The following is an 18811-nucleotide window of genomic DNA, read 5'->3' as shown; positions in this document are numbered from 1 at the left end:
TATTTACTATTGAAAAAAATTTTCATATAAGTAGGCCTGTGCAGTTCAAACACATGTTTTTCAAAGTTCAACTGTATATATATAAAAACAGGCTAAATTATTTTAAACTATTTTTACTATATTACAAATCCAAAAAACCTCTATTTTCCTTAAATTTTGTTAGATTTCTCACTTAATAACAAAATATTCCCTCTCATATTAGTATGTTCCATATATTGTGTTTATGCATGCTCAGTCATGTCCAACTCTTTGCAACCCCATGGACTCTAGACAGTCAGGTTCCTCTGTCCATGGAATTGGGTTGCCATTTCCTACTCCAGGGGATCTTCCCGATCTTGCATCACTTACATCTCCTGCATTGGCAGATGGATTCTTTACCACTGTGCCATCTGGGAAGCCCATATTTCATATATATTAAATATTAAATATTTTCTACCACTTTCATCAAAGGCTTATAGATGTATAATTTACCTGGAATTTATTGTGCATGAGGCAGATATGTTCCTTTACATATATTAATTTCCCAAGAAATTTTTTTGATGCCTTATGTTTATACTATTAGTTTGTGGATATTCTGTGTATTCATTTTATTTTTCAATTATTATATGAGCTCTGAACTACTCAAGTTGTTGTTTAATGGAATGTGATTTTCTCTGTGAGGTCAAGATATCACTGCTCTGTCTTTCAAAATGCTCATTTTTTTGTCTCATATAACCTATTCATCATATAGATTAATCATATTTAAATATTATATAGTTATATTAATGGGAATTATATAAAATGTATAGATTAGTTTGTCTGTACTCCATAAATGTGGCTTATATCTGCATTTATTCAGTTATTATTTTATTCTTCAATAAATTGTTTTTTCTTTTTCTTTTTCTCAGCATAGCTCCATCAGTCTTGGAACATTTTCTTATTTTTGAGAACAGGTCATTCCAGCTCACTTTCTTGTTTCTCTGCCAAGGATCTATAATCAGGCATTTCACTGAAAAAAAAAAACAAAAACCCTGGTTCCTTTCAGTGGAGAATGATAATTAGAAGCCAGCACCTGAGCATAGGTGCCCTCTCACTGACTTACTGGGATCTCTGGGTGGAGGGAGAGAAGCTACATGGTAGAGGCATAGATTACTGAAGATACAGGTTCTTGGTTAAGCCCACATCTGTCTAAGGCTAAACTGTGCATTTTAATTTTATCTTTTTAAATTGTATCTTTGCTGTGTTTCAAATATTTTTTAACTGCTTAGTTTTTTTTAATCTGATTATGTATTTTAATCAAGAGTTTTTCCAAAATCTGAAGAAGATTCCATTTTGTCATAGCTCTAGAACATTTATATATTAAACATGTATTAACATATCAAGGCTACTTAATTTTTCCTGTATGCTAATAATTTAGGTGCAATATTTCAAATCATTTGGCAAAGAAATAATTTCCTTTTAGAACACAAGAGCATTTTTATACCTTTATCAATAAGGGTACCCACTTATCCTCTACTTTTGATACACTTAAACGTTACGTTTTGGAGTTCCTTTTGATGTCTTTAAAGTCTTGTGTTGTCTAACGTAAGTGACTTGCCACACTTCTACAATTTCCTGTACATTCACTTCTCATATCTTTCCATAGTATGCTATGATTGCCTTTTCTTTGATATTTTCCACTGAATATTTTAACATTAACAAAATGTTTAAAGTGCTGTTTGTATTTCAAGGATGTAAGAATATCCTCTCTTTGAACTGAATATTTGAAAAAAGTGGCAATAACACTTACTGCAGCCACATTTTAGGATGACAACTAGGTTATAATTCCCAGCCTTATACTGAGGATGGTAAGGAAGGTTTTCATAGTAACCAATTTTTATGACTAAACCAATAAAGCTTAAGGTCTTAAGAAAGACCAAAGAAGGGAGGGAAGAAAAAAGACCAGGGCAGGCATAAGTGTTTCCATGCTTTAGTTTACCATATACTTGGAACTGAGCAGCCCTCTGGTTCCTACCTCAAGAAAATATAAACCAGGGCAAAAATACAGATGTAAGAAGGGAAAATATAAGGAACAATGTACAGTATTATTTCATTTGTGAAGGAAAACTAATTTGCCTCTATAATGAGTAAATGTCAGCAGTTAGGAAGCTTTCAAAAGTTTTTTAAATCAAAAATTTTCAAACTGACTCCATTTTTATAATTTTTAGATCTTCAAATATGCATGCTAAAAATTATAGCATGTCTGAGGCAATGTTTGGCTTAAAAATATTCTAATTTTAATATTACCTATAATAGCATAGCTCAGTGTTTAAAATATTTTAGGTGTAGAATATCATGACAGAATAATGTTCAGCAGAAGTATCAATCTTGTGAGAGAAATCTTAAAATATATTAAAATACTATTATCTTTGCATTCCTGAGACTGTTCCCTTAGGTGGTTCAGTAGCTCTATCAGAGTAGAATGAAGTGAGAAGTGATTTTTTTTAAAGAAAAAAAAGTAACAAGAAATATTGAAATGAGATTCAACTGCTGACATGAAAAATGGAATAATGCAGAAGGACAGAACGTATGAGTCTGGCTCTTTTCAGACTTCTGGCTCTTCTAAGTCTGGAGACTAAGCTATCATTACTTTGGTAGACATTTTTAAATGTCAAAATGGGATGAATAATTTGAAAACAGGTACTTTACATAAAATAAATATCAAAGGCAGAGAATAAAACAGAACAAATATTAAAAATCCATGAAGAATCCCATTAAAAATGTGTAACTTAATATATATTGAAAACTACATTCTACATTTCGGAAAATAGACCCTAAACAGCAAGATAGTAGCATGTTTTGATACATCTATTTTATTTTAAGAAAAAGAAAATAAACTCTTTGGACACCTAAACAAAAAGACCAAGTCATATATAATGGTAAGAAAATAAAACTTTCAGCTACATATTATACCAAAAGATAAAAGAACAATTTATTTAAGAAATTCACAAAAAGAAAAAAATGTAAGTCAAGAATTTTATATCCAGTCAAACATAGCCTCAGAAATAAAGATTGTGGACTAACAGGAATAAGTAAGAACTCAGAGTAGTCCTATAATCCCTTCATAAGGAACTTACTAGAGACATGACTCAAGCAACCAAGTAGTTATAAGTAGTGATAAGTACTGGCATTAAGCAAAAAATTCTATTTACCTAACAACATAAGATGAACTGATATTAGGGAAGCAGTATAGAAGGTAAGGACTATATGCCATGACTATGTAGATACAGTATATTAGAATAGACTTACCAATTGTCATATAGATATTAACAGAGGGTTTAAGAAGGAGGAAACAAGGAAAGAAGATAAATTTCTTTAAATATAACATATCTTGTAGAGTTTATTTTGGACACTTATAAGTATTTTTCATAATTTAAAAAAAAACTGAATTTTTAAATAATACCAAAAATCAAAATCAAGTAAAAAAGAGAGAGAACCTAAATATGTGCTGGACAACCACAGAGAGGATTAGTGCTGCAGATGAGCTTAAACCACAATGATTTGTCTGTATATTCTTTATGAGATTATACTCAAAAGATGAAGAAAGAATGCCTGTTAAATCTTAAGTTGATTTTTGTATCCATATTGTTGGGGATAATGCTGGTTTTACAATTCTGAAATTATTTTGTGTGTTGTTATTCAGTCGCTCACTCATGTCTGACTCTTTGCAACCCCAGGCTTCCCTGTCCTTCACCATCTCCTGGAGCTTGCTCAAATTCATGTCCATTGAGTCAGTGATGCCATCCAACCATCTCATCCTCTGTCATCCCCTTTTCTTTCTGCCTTAAACCTTTCCCAGCATCAGGGTCTTTTCTAATGAGTCAGTTCTTCACATCAGATGGTCAAAGTATTGGAGCTTCAGCTTCAGCATCAATCCTTCCAATAAATATTCAGGGTTGATTTCCTTTAGGATTGATTGGTTGGATCTCCTTGCAGTTCAAGGGACTCTCCCACAGTTCAAAAGCATCAGTTCTTGAGCACTCAGCTTTTTTTATGGTCCAACTCTCACATCCATACATGACTACTGGAAAAACCATAGCTTTGACTAGAGGGAACTTTGTCAGCAAAGTAATGTCTCTGCTTTTTAATATGCTGTCTAGATTTGTCATAGCTTTTCTTTCAAGGAGTAAGCATCTTTTAATTTCACGACTGCAGTCACCATCTGCAGTGATTTTGGAGCCCAAGAAAATAAAATCTGTCACTGTTTCCATTTTTTCCCCATCTATTTTACATGAAGTGATGGGATGGGATGCCACGATCTTGGTTTTTTTAATGCTGAGTTTTAAGCCTACTTTTTCACTCTCCTCTTTCACCTTCATCAAGAGGCTATTTAGTTCCTCTTCACTTTCTGCTATAAGGGTGCTGTCATCTGCATATCTGAGGTTATTGATGCTTCTCCTGGAAATCTTGATTCCAGCTTGTGCTTCTTCCAGTCCAGCGTTTCTCATGATGTACTCTGCATATAAGTTAAATAAGCAGGGTGACAATATACAGCCTTGATGTACTGCTTTCCTGATTTGGAACCAGTCTGTTGTTCCATGTCTAGCTCTAACTGTTGCTTCTTGACCTGAATGCAGATTTCTCAAGAGGCAGATAAGGTGGTCTAGGTATTCCCTTCTCTTTAAGAAGTTTCCACAATTTGTTCTGATCCACACAGTCAAAGGCTTTGGCATAGTCAATGAAGCAGAAATAGATGTTTTTCTGGAACTTTCTTGCTTTTTCAAGGATGCAATGAATGTTGGCCAGAGAAGGCAATGGCAACCCCCTCCAGTACTCTTGCCTGGAAAATCCCATGGACAGAGGAGCCTGGTAAGCCGCAGTCCATAGAGTTGGGAAAAGTCAGACAGGACTGAGCGACTTCACTTTCACTTTTCACTTTCATGCATTGGAGAAGGAAATGGCAAGCCACTCCAGTGTTCTTGCCTGGAGAATCCCAGGGACGGGGGAGCCTGGTGGGTTGCCATCTGTGGCGTCGCACAGAGTCGGACACGACTGAAGCGACTTAGCAGCAGCAGCAGTAGCAGTAAATGTTGGCAATTTGGTCTTTGGTTCCTCTACCTTTTCTATATATATTCCTTACAATAACTCTCTTCATATATGAAGAGAGTTATTGTAAGGAATTGGCTCACAAAATTAGAGAGATTGAGAAGTCGCATGATCTACCAATGGCCAGCCCAAGACCTAGGAATGCTTGTGGTGTGATTCAGTCTGAGTGCAAAGGCCTCAGAAACAGGAGAGAAGATGATGAGGATGAGGAGCATCAAGGCAGAAAATGGATGTCCCAGCTCAGTAATCAGGCATAGAGGGCCAAATTTGTCCTTCTTCCACCTTTTTTGCTGTACTCAGGCCTTTGATTGATTGGATGATGCCCACCCACACTGGGGATACAAACTAACTTACCAACTCCACTCATTCAAATGCTAATTTCATTCAGAAACACCCTCACAGACACACCCAAAAACAATGATTGCCAAGTATATGTGATCCAGTCAAGGTGAAGGTGAAGGTAAAGATGAAAGTTGCTCAGTCCTGTCTGACCCTATGGACTATAGTCCACCAACCTCCTCTGTCCATGGGATTCTCCAGGCAAGAATACTGGAGTTGGTTGTCAATGCCTTCTCCAGGGGATCTTCCCAATCCAGGGATCAAACCCAATCCAGTCAAGTTAACATGTAAAATTATTCATCACAAATATATTTAAGAATAAGAATATAAATGCTAAGAAATACCACATGATTGCCAGAATTAGATGGTGGATGAGAAGGAAAGAAAAATAAAGAAGAGTAACTAAGTGAATTTTCTATTTGTTCATAAGAAAAATGGAGAATGAGATGTTCACATAAGGTAGACATTGGAAATACAAGATGTATGTTTTTCTAATACTAAAAGAAACATAAAAAATAGATGACAGTGAATATCTAATTACTAAACGTGTACAGACTTAATTCACCTACTTAAAAAAAAAGTTCAGGTAGACTGACAGCAAAATGCAAATTTATATTATATACAGGAAGACCACCTTAAAAAATGTTTCACAGAGGCTAAAAGTCAAAAGATAGAAAAGAGTAATAGCAAAAACCAAAGAGAAAGCAGAGAAAACAACTTGATATCAGACAAAGTATAATTCAGACTAAAAGCTATTAAATGAGAACAAAATATATATTTTGTTATATCTTCACAGTAAAGATAAAAGAGTTATGACTCTCTAAACATCATATAATATACCAACAACTTTCATAAAGCAAAACCTACAGAAGATGCATTATGCACACTAGTAATAGACTTTAATTTTCTTCATCCAAGGCAAGTCAAAGGCAAAAACAAAAGTATTACGTGAGGATCTAGACAGACCATGTTTATGTCTATATAATTTATTGAGACATATATCCAAATATTAAGGAATATAATGTCTTGGCAGTTGTATATGAAACTGTCTTAAAGGTTAAAAATCATTTAGGTCATAAAGAATACCTCAACAAACATACAAACAGTTGAAGAACAGACAATATTCTCTGACCACAATGCATTAAATCAAAACAACAAAATTAAAGTAAAATAGAAGTTTTTACTTGCATTAAATGGCCTTAATAAAATACTTAGGATATAAGACAATAATTATGCAATTTTTATAAAAATTGGTACAAAAAATGTTTGAAATGTGTATGCATTGCTTTCTGAAATGATCTAATTATACTATCTAATTGCCTTCATTGTGATCCACATAGTCAAAGGCTTTGGCATAGTCAATAAAGCAGAAATAGATGTTTTTCTGGAACTCTCTTGCTTTTTCCATGATCCAGCAGATGTTGGCAATTTGGTCTCTGGTTCCTCTGCCTTTTCTAAAACCAGCTTGAACATCAGGAAGTTCACGGTTCATGTATTGCTAAAGCCTGGCTTGGAGAATTTTGAGCATTACTTTACTAGCATGTGAGATGAGTGCAACTGTGTGGTAGTTTGAGCGTTCTTTGGCATTGCCTTTCTTTGGGATTGGAATGAAAATGGACCTTTTCCAGTCCTGTGGCCACTGCTGAGTTTTCCAAATTTGCTGGCATATTGAGTGCAGCACTTTCACAGCATCATCTTTCAGAATTTGAAATAGCTCCACAATTCCATCACCTCTACTAGCTTTGTTCATAGTGATGCTTTCTAAGGCCCACTTGACTTCACATTCCAGGATATCTGGCTCTAGGTGAGTGGTCACACCATTGTGATTATCTGGGTCGTAAAGATTTTTTTGTATAGTTCTTCTGTGTATTCTTGCCACTTCTTCTTAATATCTTCTGCTTCTGTTAGGTCCATACCATTTCTGTCTTTTATCGAGCCCATCTTTGCATGAAATGTTCCCTTGGTATCTCTAATTTTCTTGAAGATGGTGACTGCAGCCATGAAATTAAAAGATGCTTACTCCTTGGAAGAAAAGTTATCACCAACCTAGATAGCATATTGAAAAGCAGAGACATTACTTTGCCAACAAAGGTCCATCTAGTCAAGGCTATGGTTTTTCCAGTGGTTATGTATGGATGTGAGAGTTGGACTGTGAAGAAAGCTGAGCGCTGAAGAATTGATGCTTTTGAACTGTGGTGTTGGAGAAGACTCTTGAGAGTCCCTTGGACTGCAAGGAGATCCAACCAGTCCATTCTGAAGGAGATCAGCCCTGGGATTTCTTTGGAAGGAATGATGCTAAAGCTGAAACTCCAGTACTTTGGCCACCTCATGCAAAGAGTTGACTCATTGGAAAAGACTCTGATGCTGGGAGGGATTGGGGGCAGGAGGAGAAGGGGACGACAGAGGATGAGATGGCTGGATGGCATCACCGACTCAATGGACATGAGTCTGATGAACTCCGGGAGTTGGTGATGGACAGGGAGGCCTGGCATGCTGCAATTCATGGGATCGCAAAGAGTCAGACATGACTGAACAACTGAACTGAACTGAACTGAATTGCCTTTATTAGGTATTGAAAAGAAACACCAGACTATGAAACAGTTGGAATGTACATAGATTAACCAAATAATGAGCACCCATATCTCCACACATCTGGTTTAAGACCTAGGCATTTATAGGACTTTTGAAGCCACCTGTGTGTGACTTTCGCCTCTTCTATCTCCTTCTGTCACAATCTTAACAATGTGAGTTCTGTGCATCTTACTACCACTTTCCTATATTTGTGCTTTACTTTTTAATATTGTAAGCAGTGCTTACTCATTTTGCAGCTTTTTAAAAGTTGCTCAAATAGAATCTAACATATTTGTTTTAGTTTCTTTTTTTGAATAAAATTATTCTGAAAAAAAATAAAATAGAAGGATATAGCAGTAGTATAAGTAATATATATTAGAATTTATGGAATACAGTTAAAATAGTACTCAGAGGAAATTCAAATCCCCCACAATCTCATATTACTAATATCGAAAGAATGAAAATAATACATTAAATGTCTAACCAAAATGTTAGGTAGAGGGAAAAGAGAAACCAGAAACAAAGCAGAAGAATTCACAAAGGTGAAAGCAGGAAGTAATGAGTTAAAAGAAATAATAAATAAATTATTTAACCCTTTAAATAAGGAAAAAGAAACATTTCACCACACAACTATATTAGGAAAAATAAGAGAACAAAGAGCACAAATACATAAAATAACAAAACAGACAAGAGAAAGGTAAGTGAAAGTGAAAGTGAAGTCGCTCAGTTGTGTCCGACCCTCAGCGACCCCATGGACGCAGCCCACCAGGCTCCTCTGTCCATGGGATTTTCCAGGCAAGAGTACTGGAGTGGGGTGCCGTTGCCTTCTCCGGTCCACCACATAGGCATTCCATAATGCGTGAATATACTTAAAGTTAGCTATTTCCATGATTGTTTCTGTGTTTTGCTCCCATCAACAACTTTCCAATGACCCTGCCTGGTCCATACATTTGTGTATTCTATGATTTTCAAGCACGGCGACGAAAGATAAGAAATAGCGTTTTAGATGCTATGCGTATTCTGACAAACCCTCCAGCAAAGCCTTTGCTGGCCACTTCTACTATCAAGGCAAAAGAAGTCCTGTTCTGCCAGAGTAATCAATAGCAGATATTCTTCCTGTTCTAAAGCCAATTTGGATGGTTTAGAAAGGGCAACTTGATATGCTTTTCAATTTTCTCTATTGCTGGTGAAGTTAATCATAACTTCCTTTTTTAAAAAAATGTAATAATACTAGAGTTTTTCTCCCCACAGTGGCAGCTATGTTAAGTGCTTAATAAGGGCAATTTATTGGCATCTTCTTGTTGAAAGCTTGCACTCAACATGAAGCCATAATCTAAGAGAACTTTCAGTGTTATTTCATTATTCATACAATAAAAAAAGAAAATTACTGAGCACCTACTTTTGCCAAGTAGGCACTGTTTTAGGTGCTGGGGAAATGGTAAAATAGCCGTCAAATCAATTATCTTTTTTAATTCGAGAGAAGTATAGCTCTCTCAATCAATAAAATTTTAAGTCTACATAAAATGGATAATTTTCTAGGAAAAAAATTACTTAAGCTGATCTTACTAGTGATAGAGAATCTATTTTCCTAAACAAAATAAAGCTATTAAAAAATCTATTTGTACAAGGAGCAATAGAAAATTATGGGCTTATAGTCAAATTTTCCCAATCAATAAAGACCAGAGAATCCCAACACTATGAAAAATTGCCCCAGACCAAAAAAAGAAAAAAAAAATGAAAGCTTTCAAATTATTTTTAAACAAATACCAAAATCTGATAAAAATTGTACAAAAAGAAATGAAAAATCATTCTCACATGTGAACACTGATGTGAAAAAATCCTGAGTAAATATTCAAAATGTAACAGTATATAACATTAAAATAGGAGTGTAAGCACCCTTCAATATTGTATTGTTCATTAAAGTTATTGCTCATATTAATAGATCTAAGAACAGATGCCTTGAAAATATCTCCTAAGATGTTGAAGATATATTTGACATATAAAAATGATATTCTATTCTTGATGAAAAACCGTCACTAAATGAGGCATTAGAACATATACCTTGAACATGATAAAATAACTCTTAGTATGCAGATCAGAATCTTAAATAATGATAAAACACTGGAGGCAATTTAATCAGAAACAAAACATAAACACCTGCTGAGTCAGACACAACTTAAGCAACTTAGCAGCAGCAGCATTGTCATTATTATTATTGATAAAATTTGGATTAATAACATTATCTTATAAATAGCTAAAATAAGAGAAAACTAGTAGAGGCATAGGAATATGAAAAAACCTAAAACTACTTGCAGATAGTGCATGTAAAAAAGCCAAGAAAATCAAAAGAAATGTTATGTAAACAATAAAACTATTTAGTGCTGCAGTCCATGGAGTTTCAAAGAGTCGGATACAACTGAGCAACTGAACTGAACTAAACTGAAAACTATTTAGTAAGCTAGCATGGAAAATGACATATCAAAATAATTACCGTCTTATATGTGAATGATAAACAATTAGGAGATATAATAGATGAGACGATCCTATTCAAAACAGATTTTTCAAAAATATTTATGATGAAAGGTAGCAAAATATAAAAATCTAAATGGAGATAACTTGAAACATTTCTGAAAAACACTATAGTAGGCTTGAACAAGCTGAACAATCATGTTCTTGGGGAAGAACACTCAACATTATAAGTGTTCAGTTCTCCCTTAGTTGATATTTAAACTTAACATGATCTTAATAAAAATGCCACCCACCAGTTTTAGTACAGGAAATACCATTTGTATTTACTCCTGTTATATCCAAATTTAGTATCTCCATTTTTCTTATACTCTAATACATTCATAATGTTCTAAAATTTTAATTCCAAAATGTACCTCAATTCCGTCACTGCTTTCCTTCTCTAATGCCAACATACAAATCTAACTTATCATATTATGTTTGGACTTTGTGATAGTATCCTGAGTGCCTCTCCTGTGTCTTCTCTTGCTTTCTTCAATCCCTTTTCCACACAGCAGCAAGGGTAACCTTTTTAGAAATATAAATCACATTTTCGTTCACTTTATGCCTTCAAAGGACTTGTCATTGCAATTATAACCAAATATCTGATCTTTCCCTAGCTTTTTGTCTTTATCTCACAATGTCTCCCTTTAAAAATATGTTGTTCCTCCTCTGTGACAGGCCCTCACCTATTCCGTGGTTCATTTTATTTCCTTGTGTCTGCTGAAACCTCCTCTTCCCTTGGCTATTGCCTAGCTGCTCTCTTTCCCTCAAAGGTGTATTTCTGACTATCCCATGTCCAACGTTCCCCTTCCACTTATACATCTACCCCACTATCCCATTTATTTTTTTCATGGCACTTATGAATCTAGATTTATCTGTTCATTCACTGTTTATTTTAGTATATACTCGGAATATTTGTCTTGTTCATACCTGTTTCTTCAGCTTAGAAACAGTATCATCATTACTGAAATGAAATTTCTTTGTCCTCTTCAGCTAGTTCTTAGATTTGTGGGAAGCCTAAACTTGCATTGAATAGCTATTGAATTCAGATTTTCTGAAGCAATTTGGTGCAGATATCAGGAATGTCGTATTAAAGGGGAAAAATTCCGAGTACTTCAGGATGGTGTGTGCATGCCATTCTCTGGGTCAAGATTCCTATCTATAGATATCATTGGTCATAAGACAGAGAAAACTAAATACAATAGAAATACCACCACCACAGAACTAAACAAATCAAGTTTTTGTCTAGTGGCATCAATACACAAAAAAGCATAATATTGTGAAAAAAAGTCTTGGAAAGAGGAATTGTATAAAGAAAAGTGTAGCTATTGGCTAAAATAAAAGGATAATTTTTGGATTTTAATTAAAAATGACAATCTCCACATCCATCTAAAATGATTTTAATAATAACTAAATATAAGTAGGAAAATGTGATTTAACTTGGCATAATCAATAAGGAACACTCTCCACTCACAAATGTGCATGTGCAGATCTAAGAAATGGCTGAACCACAGCTTCTGAGTCTGCCAACCTTGTTCTCACATTGCTGAGTTCAGAGCCTCAGTTGTAGAGGACAAGAAAAGAACATGCTACCTCTCTGGTCATTCTCATTTAGCAGAAAGAAAATTCTTTCTCAAAAGGTTCTCTCAACTGTTATTTTCTTTTATCTCCTAGATAAGAATTGGCTCAGATGTCCTCAAAGAATGCCATTTATCCATTCATTAAGTCTAGTTTCCTGGTTAAGTCATTGGTCTTAAACTAATGAAACCCAGGATGGAAGCTATTTCGCCTCATAAACAAAAGCTGCATGGATGAGGTCTGAGGAATTAGGCATTTTGAGGAGGGAAAAATAGATGCTGATTTGGGAACCAACATTTTTCTGTGATGTCTGTATTAATAAAAATCCAATATCTGATTTCCAATGTCATAATCTCTTTCCACACATCCCATTGCTAGTCCACTGAGGTTCATGTTTGTTTGATATTTCATAACTATCTCATCCATTCTAGTGAGGCTTCCTGTTAAAATACTCCCAAGTGTTCTGTGAAAATTCATGCAAGACTAACTCATAACAAAGTCATATAAATGAAAGCTTTGAAACCTATTGCTCTTTCATAAGGATGGATGATCAGAAACTATTTGAGAAGTAAGCATTCAGTCACAATGGCTGAAAGAATAAAGACTATAAAGTAGGAATGGCAACTGTCCAGAGTTTATTCCAGCCCCAATTGTTTCCTGAGTATTTTGCCATATCTGTTTGCAAAGCTGTAACTGGCATTGTTTAGAGGAGTCAAATCATTTGCCTTCTCGAAGCAGGTTTAAAATGACAAAACAAATTTCCTGCAAGACCTTGTTTTTCTCTAAGTTTATTTCTTGCTGAAACTAAATGTCTATTCATATTTTTTAGTCATATAGGTCTTCAAACAATGCCCAATCACTGACTTCTAAAATACTATCTATAAAACACCACCAAGTTTTTCTAAATACTTGAAGTTATTCATGACATTTATCTCCAAATGATAATTGTATCTTCAGTTTCCTAGCATGTCATATATCTTTTAAAGCCATAATGCTGAGTGCCTCTATATAAATAATTGACCCTGCATGGAAACTAGCCAACTGAATATGGCAAGGTTTGGTGTTTTTCAAGCTTTAAAATAGCCACTGTTTTAAGACTAAAAAAAACGAACAAACAACAGACCATGATTCAGGACAATTTTAAACACTTCCTGGGCAACTGTTACCTTTTAAGTATAAGATAAGGAATTTATAGAATATAAATATAGGAAGTTATTCACTTACAATCTTTTATCACAGCATATTGGATAAAACACATTGCCTCAATGAAAGGATTGAGTAAAGTTTGTTTTGTTTGTATTTTTGTAAGGAAAGTGGTTTTACATTGAGCTAGTTCCTATGTATGGGACTTACCCTATAAAACACAGCATCAATAAGGAGGTAACTCTGATATATTTTTGAATGCTGTTTGATTTTTTTTAAGTGAACTTGTATACTTGTATAAATAAAATTTAAATGTGAAGAAACTCCATAAATTAATAATAAATATGATGACTAATGAATAAATGCTATGAAGATATGAAAAAAAAATAGTAATATCTTTGGTTGCTAAGTACAAGAGGTAATATTTGAGTTGGGTTTTACAGGATGAATAGGAAGTTACCAAGCATGAAGCAGAAATCTGGGGTTAGGGAGGATTGTATGCATGTTGGTTATTAATATAACTAAAAATCTCTTGTGTGAAAGAAAAAAAAACAGAGTTAATTAATAGAACTAGAATATGTAAAGTCAGTGAATTCAAGGGAAAACATCTCCAAGACATTAGAGAAAAGCAGATAAGATACACCAAACTCAATTTGACACAATGGAAAAAGAATATGTTAGGCCAGCCAATCACACCTTCTTTGAGGAAGCTCAAAAGAGGCATTTGGAAGGAGAGAAAACAGTAAATAGCAGAGTAAATCATTAGTGGGATGGATTGTGGGCTTGGGTGAAAATGCAATGTTGTGCCTCAGATTATCCAGAAACACTTAGGGTTCTGCAAGCCTATTGTTATGTAAGAGAACATAAGGTACCAAGATGACTCTTTTAGAGGGAAGATGAAAAAATAGAGAACAAGCATGTTTTGACCTTACCCACAAAGTAATGCTATAGAAAAAATATTCAGAGTCTAGTTTGGATTTTTCCTTTGAAGATTTTTTTCCTTTTCTGGACTCTAGAGTAAAAAAAACTTTTCTACCATTTAAAAAAAAAAAATTTTGTTTTCAGAAATTCAACCACAGAGAAGCATGACTAATAGTAGACTTGAGTGTTCATTTATTTATCAATAGATTTAGCAATTATTTTAGAAAATAAGAATATAGTTCTTAATTGTAAGAAAACCTGCTGTATAGTAAAACACCAGAAAACATGGCAAAATTATAATTATGATTTTTTTCAAGTTTATAAAGGTTTGTAATAGGCTTATGACACATAATCTGTTTCTAATCATTTTTTTCTTCAAAAGCAATATGCCTGAATTCATGCATCCACAATCTTTTCATAAAATTACAAACAAAATATTACTTTAGAAACCTAGAAAGGTATGAATAACTTGTTGACATATTACAATTACAAATGTACCTCACTGTTTATACCTTTGATGTTAAACTAGTCATTACCTAGCCTGTATAGGTTAGGAAATTTTGTGCCTGCAGGAGAAGTTCACTGAATAAGCTTCAGTTAATTATTGAAACATATATGACTAAATAGCAAAATGTAGCATATACCAAATTGCAGAATAAATGCGCCACCTCAAGTCTTTGGTGATATTTATTATTTTTCATTTATCAAGATACTTGATATTTTATTATATTAATAATTATTTTTCAACAATCACCTAGATATTAGCTGTTCTGTAGCCATTTATGGCATCTTGATCCAAATCACCTAACCAACATATAATGTTGAACAATACATCTTTCCCTATTATACACCTCCCTAGGAATCAGTTCAGTTCGGTTCAGTCACTCAGTCACGTCCAAGTCTTTACAAACCCATGGACCGCAGCACGCCAGGCCTCCCTGTCCATCGCCAATTCCCAGAGTTTACTCAAACTCCATGTCCATTGAGTCAGTGATGCCAACCATCTCATCCTCTGTCATTCCCTTCTCCTCCCACCTTCAATCTTTCCCAGCATCAGGGTCTTTTCAAATGAGTCAGTTCTTCCCATCAGGTGGCCAAAGTATTGGAATTTCAGCTTCAGCATCAGTCCTTCCAATGAACGTTCAGGACTGATTTCCTTTAGGATTGACTGGTTGGATCTCCTTGCAGTCAATACTTCTATTGACTTCCAAGGGACTTCTAATACTTCTGATACTTCCAAGGGATTCTCAAGAGTCTTCTCCAACACCACAGTTCAAAAGCATCAGTTCTTCGGTGCTCAGCTTTCCTTATAATCCAACTCTCACAACCATACATGACTACTGGAAAAACCATACCTTTGACTAGATGGACCTTTGTTGGCAAAGTAATGTCTCTGCTTTTTAATATGCTGTCTAGGTTGGTGATAACTTTCTTCCAAGGAGTAAGAGTCTTTAAAATTCATTTAGTATATTTCATGAACCTACTAAAGATAAAACAATGACGTGGTGATGATCTGCTTTGTTAACTCCTTAAAGCCCTTCCAATGTGTTTTGATATTCAAATACCTGAAAACTATTGCAGAATTAAACATTTAAATGAAATTATATTTTTCTATAGAAAAATTAATCCAGATATTATAGTTATTCTTCCTTTATATGGACATCTCCTCTAACACATTTATAAATACCAATTACAAAATTTTTCATATATATATATATGTTTTGCATAAAATTATAAAGAAGTTTCTTTCATTCTCCTCAGACCTCACTCCAAATTAGTTCATTTCACTTTGGAAAACACCTTTAATTCCAACATACATTATATTTTTCTTTCTTAAATTTAAGTAACAGTGTTAAATACATTTTTATGCACTGTCTCAGGATTTTGAGTTTGGAAGAAATGAATATAAGGTATCTCACAGAAGGTGTCATTAATAGTTTCTGTAGTCTGGGAATTTTAATTAAAGTGTAAAGAGTTTGGAAGCATAATCATGCCTGTGCACCATTCTTCATTCAACCAATAGGACCCTGATGCATAGTTTTAGGTGGCTTAGTTCAGTTTAGAACCAGTAGTTTGCCATGAAGGAGGCAACCCACTCCAGTATTCTTGCCTGGAGAATTCCATGGACAGAGGAGCCTGGGGGCTATGGTTCATAGGGTCACAAAGAGTCAGACACAACTGAAGTGACTTAGCACAAACGCACACATGCATTGTCTGCCATGATGTTTGCCATTAAAGGAAATGTGGTAGAACCATAATTTAGCTAATGTGTGCTAAGTCACTTCAGTTGTGTCTGACTCTTTGTGACCCTATGGACTGTAGTCAACCAGGCTTCTTTGTCCATGGGATTCTCCAGGCAAGAATACTGAAGTGGGTTTCTGTTTCGTCCTCCAGGGAATCTTCCTGGCCCAGGGATCAAAAGTGGGTCTCTGCATGGTGGGCAGATTCTTTAACAATTGAACCATGGGGTTCCATGTTAATATAATTTAATAATTTAAATTTGACTTAATATTCAATACTGAATTTCCTAGAACTAACAGAAGCATTGAAAAAAATTGGAAAATTTCAACATAGTAATCCCCCTCTATACTTTGAATCTACCTGAATTTTTTAACCTAAATTTTTATTTTATATTGGAATGTAGTTAATTTACAATGTTGTCCTAGTTTCAGGTTTACAGCAAAATGATTTAGCTATACCTGTACATATATCCGGAGAAGGCAATGGCACCCCACTCCAGTACTCTTGCCTGGAAAATCCCATGGATGGAGGAGCCTGGTGGACTGCAGTCCACAGGGTCGCTAAGAATCGGACACGACTGAGCGACTTCACTTTGACTTTTCACTTTCATGCATTGGAGGAGGAAATGGCAACACACTCCAGTGTTCTTGCCTGGAGAATCCCATGGACAGAGGAGCCTGGTGGGCTTCCGTCTCTGGGGTCGCACAGAGTCGGACATGACTGAAGCGACTTAGCAGCAGCAGCAACAGCAGCAGCAATTTGGTCATAATTTTCCTTCTAAGGAGTAAGCGTCTTTTAATTTCATGGCTGCAGTCACATTCTGCAGTGATTTTGGAGCCCAAAATAATGAAGTCTGCTACTGTTTCCACTGTTTCTCCATCTATTTGCCATGAAGTGATGGGACTGGATACCATGATCTTTGTTTTCTGAATGTTGAGCTTTACGACAAGTTTTGCACTCTCCTCTTTCACTTTCATCAACAGGCTCTTTAGTTATTCTTCACTTTCTGCCATAAGGGTGGTGTCATCTGCATATCTGAGGTTATTGATATTTCTCCAGCAATCTTGAATCCAGCTTGTGCTTCTTCCAGCCCAGTGTTTCTCATAATGTACTCTGCATATAAGTTAAATAACCACGGTGACAATATACAGCCTTGAAGTACTCCTTTTCCTATTTGGAACCAGTCTGTTGTTCCATGTCCAATTCTAACTGTTGCTTCCTGACCTGTATACACATTTCTCAAGAGGCAGCAAAGGTGGTCTGGTATTCCCATTTCTTTCAGAATTTTCCAGAGTTTACTGTGATCCACACAGTCAAAGGCTTTGGCATAGTCAATAAAGCAGAAATAGATGTTTTTCCAGAACTCTCTTGCTTTTTCGATGATCCAGTGGATGCTAGCAATTTGATCTCTCATTCCTCTGCCTTTTCTAAAACCAGCTTGAACATCTGGAAGTTGTTCATGGTTCACATATTGCTGAAGCCTGGCTTGGAGAATTTTGAGCATTACTTTACTAAGTGTGTGAGATGAGTGCAATTGTGCAGTAGTTTGAGCATTCTTTGGCTTTGCCTTTCTTAGGGATTGGAATGAAAACTGACCTTTTCCAGTCCTGTGGCCACTGCTGAGTTTTCCAAATTTGCTGGCATATTGAGTGCAGCACTTTCACAGCATCATCTTTTAGGATTTGAAATAGCTCAACTGGAATTCCATCACCTCCACTGGCTTTATTTGTAAGCCCCACTTGACTTCACATTCCAGGATGTCTAGCTTTAGGTGAATGATCACACCATAGTGATTATCTGGGTTGTGAAGATCTTTTTTGTATAGTTCTTCTATGTATTCTTGCCACCTCTTCTTAATATCTTCTGCTTCTGTTAGGTTCATACCATTTCTGTCCTTTATTGTGCCCATCTTTGCATGAAATGTTCCCTTGGTATCTCTAATTTTCTTGAAGAGATCTCTAGTCTTTCCCATTCTATTGTTTTTCCTCTACATTTTTGCACTAATCACTGAGGAAGGCTTTCTTACCTCTCCTTGCTATTCTTTGGAACTCCGCATTCAAATGGGTTTATCTTTCCTTTTCTCCTTTGTTTCTTGCTTCTCTTCTTTTCACAGCTATTTGTAAGACCTCCTCAGGAAGCCATTTTGCTTTTTTGCATTTCTTTTTCTTGGGGATGGTCTTGCTCCCTGTCTCCTATACAATGTCACAAACTTCCATCCATAGTTTATCAGGCACTATCAGATTTAGTCCCTTAAATTTATTTTTACTTTCACTGTACAATTGTTAGGGATTTGATTTAGGTCATATTTGAATAGTATAGTGGTTTTCCCTACTTTCTTCAATTTAAGTCCAAATTTGGCATAAGGATTTCATGATCTGAGCCACAGTCAGCTCCTGGGCTTATTTTTGCTGACTGTATAGAGCTTCTCCATCTTTGGCTGCAAAGA

Source organism: Bos indicus, chromosome 4, assembly GCF_029378745.1.
Source record: "Bos indicus isolate NIAB-ARS_2022 breed Sahiwal x Tharparkar chromosome 4, NIAB-ARS_B.indTharparkar_mat_pri_1.0, whole genome shotgun sequence".
Lineage (NCBI taxonomy): Eukaryota > Metazoa > Chordata > Mammalia > Artiodactyla > Bovidae > Bos > Bos indicus.
This window is presented reverse-complemented; position numbering follows the sequence as displayed.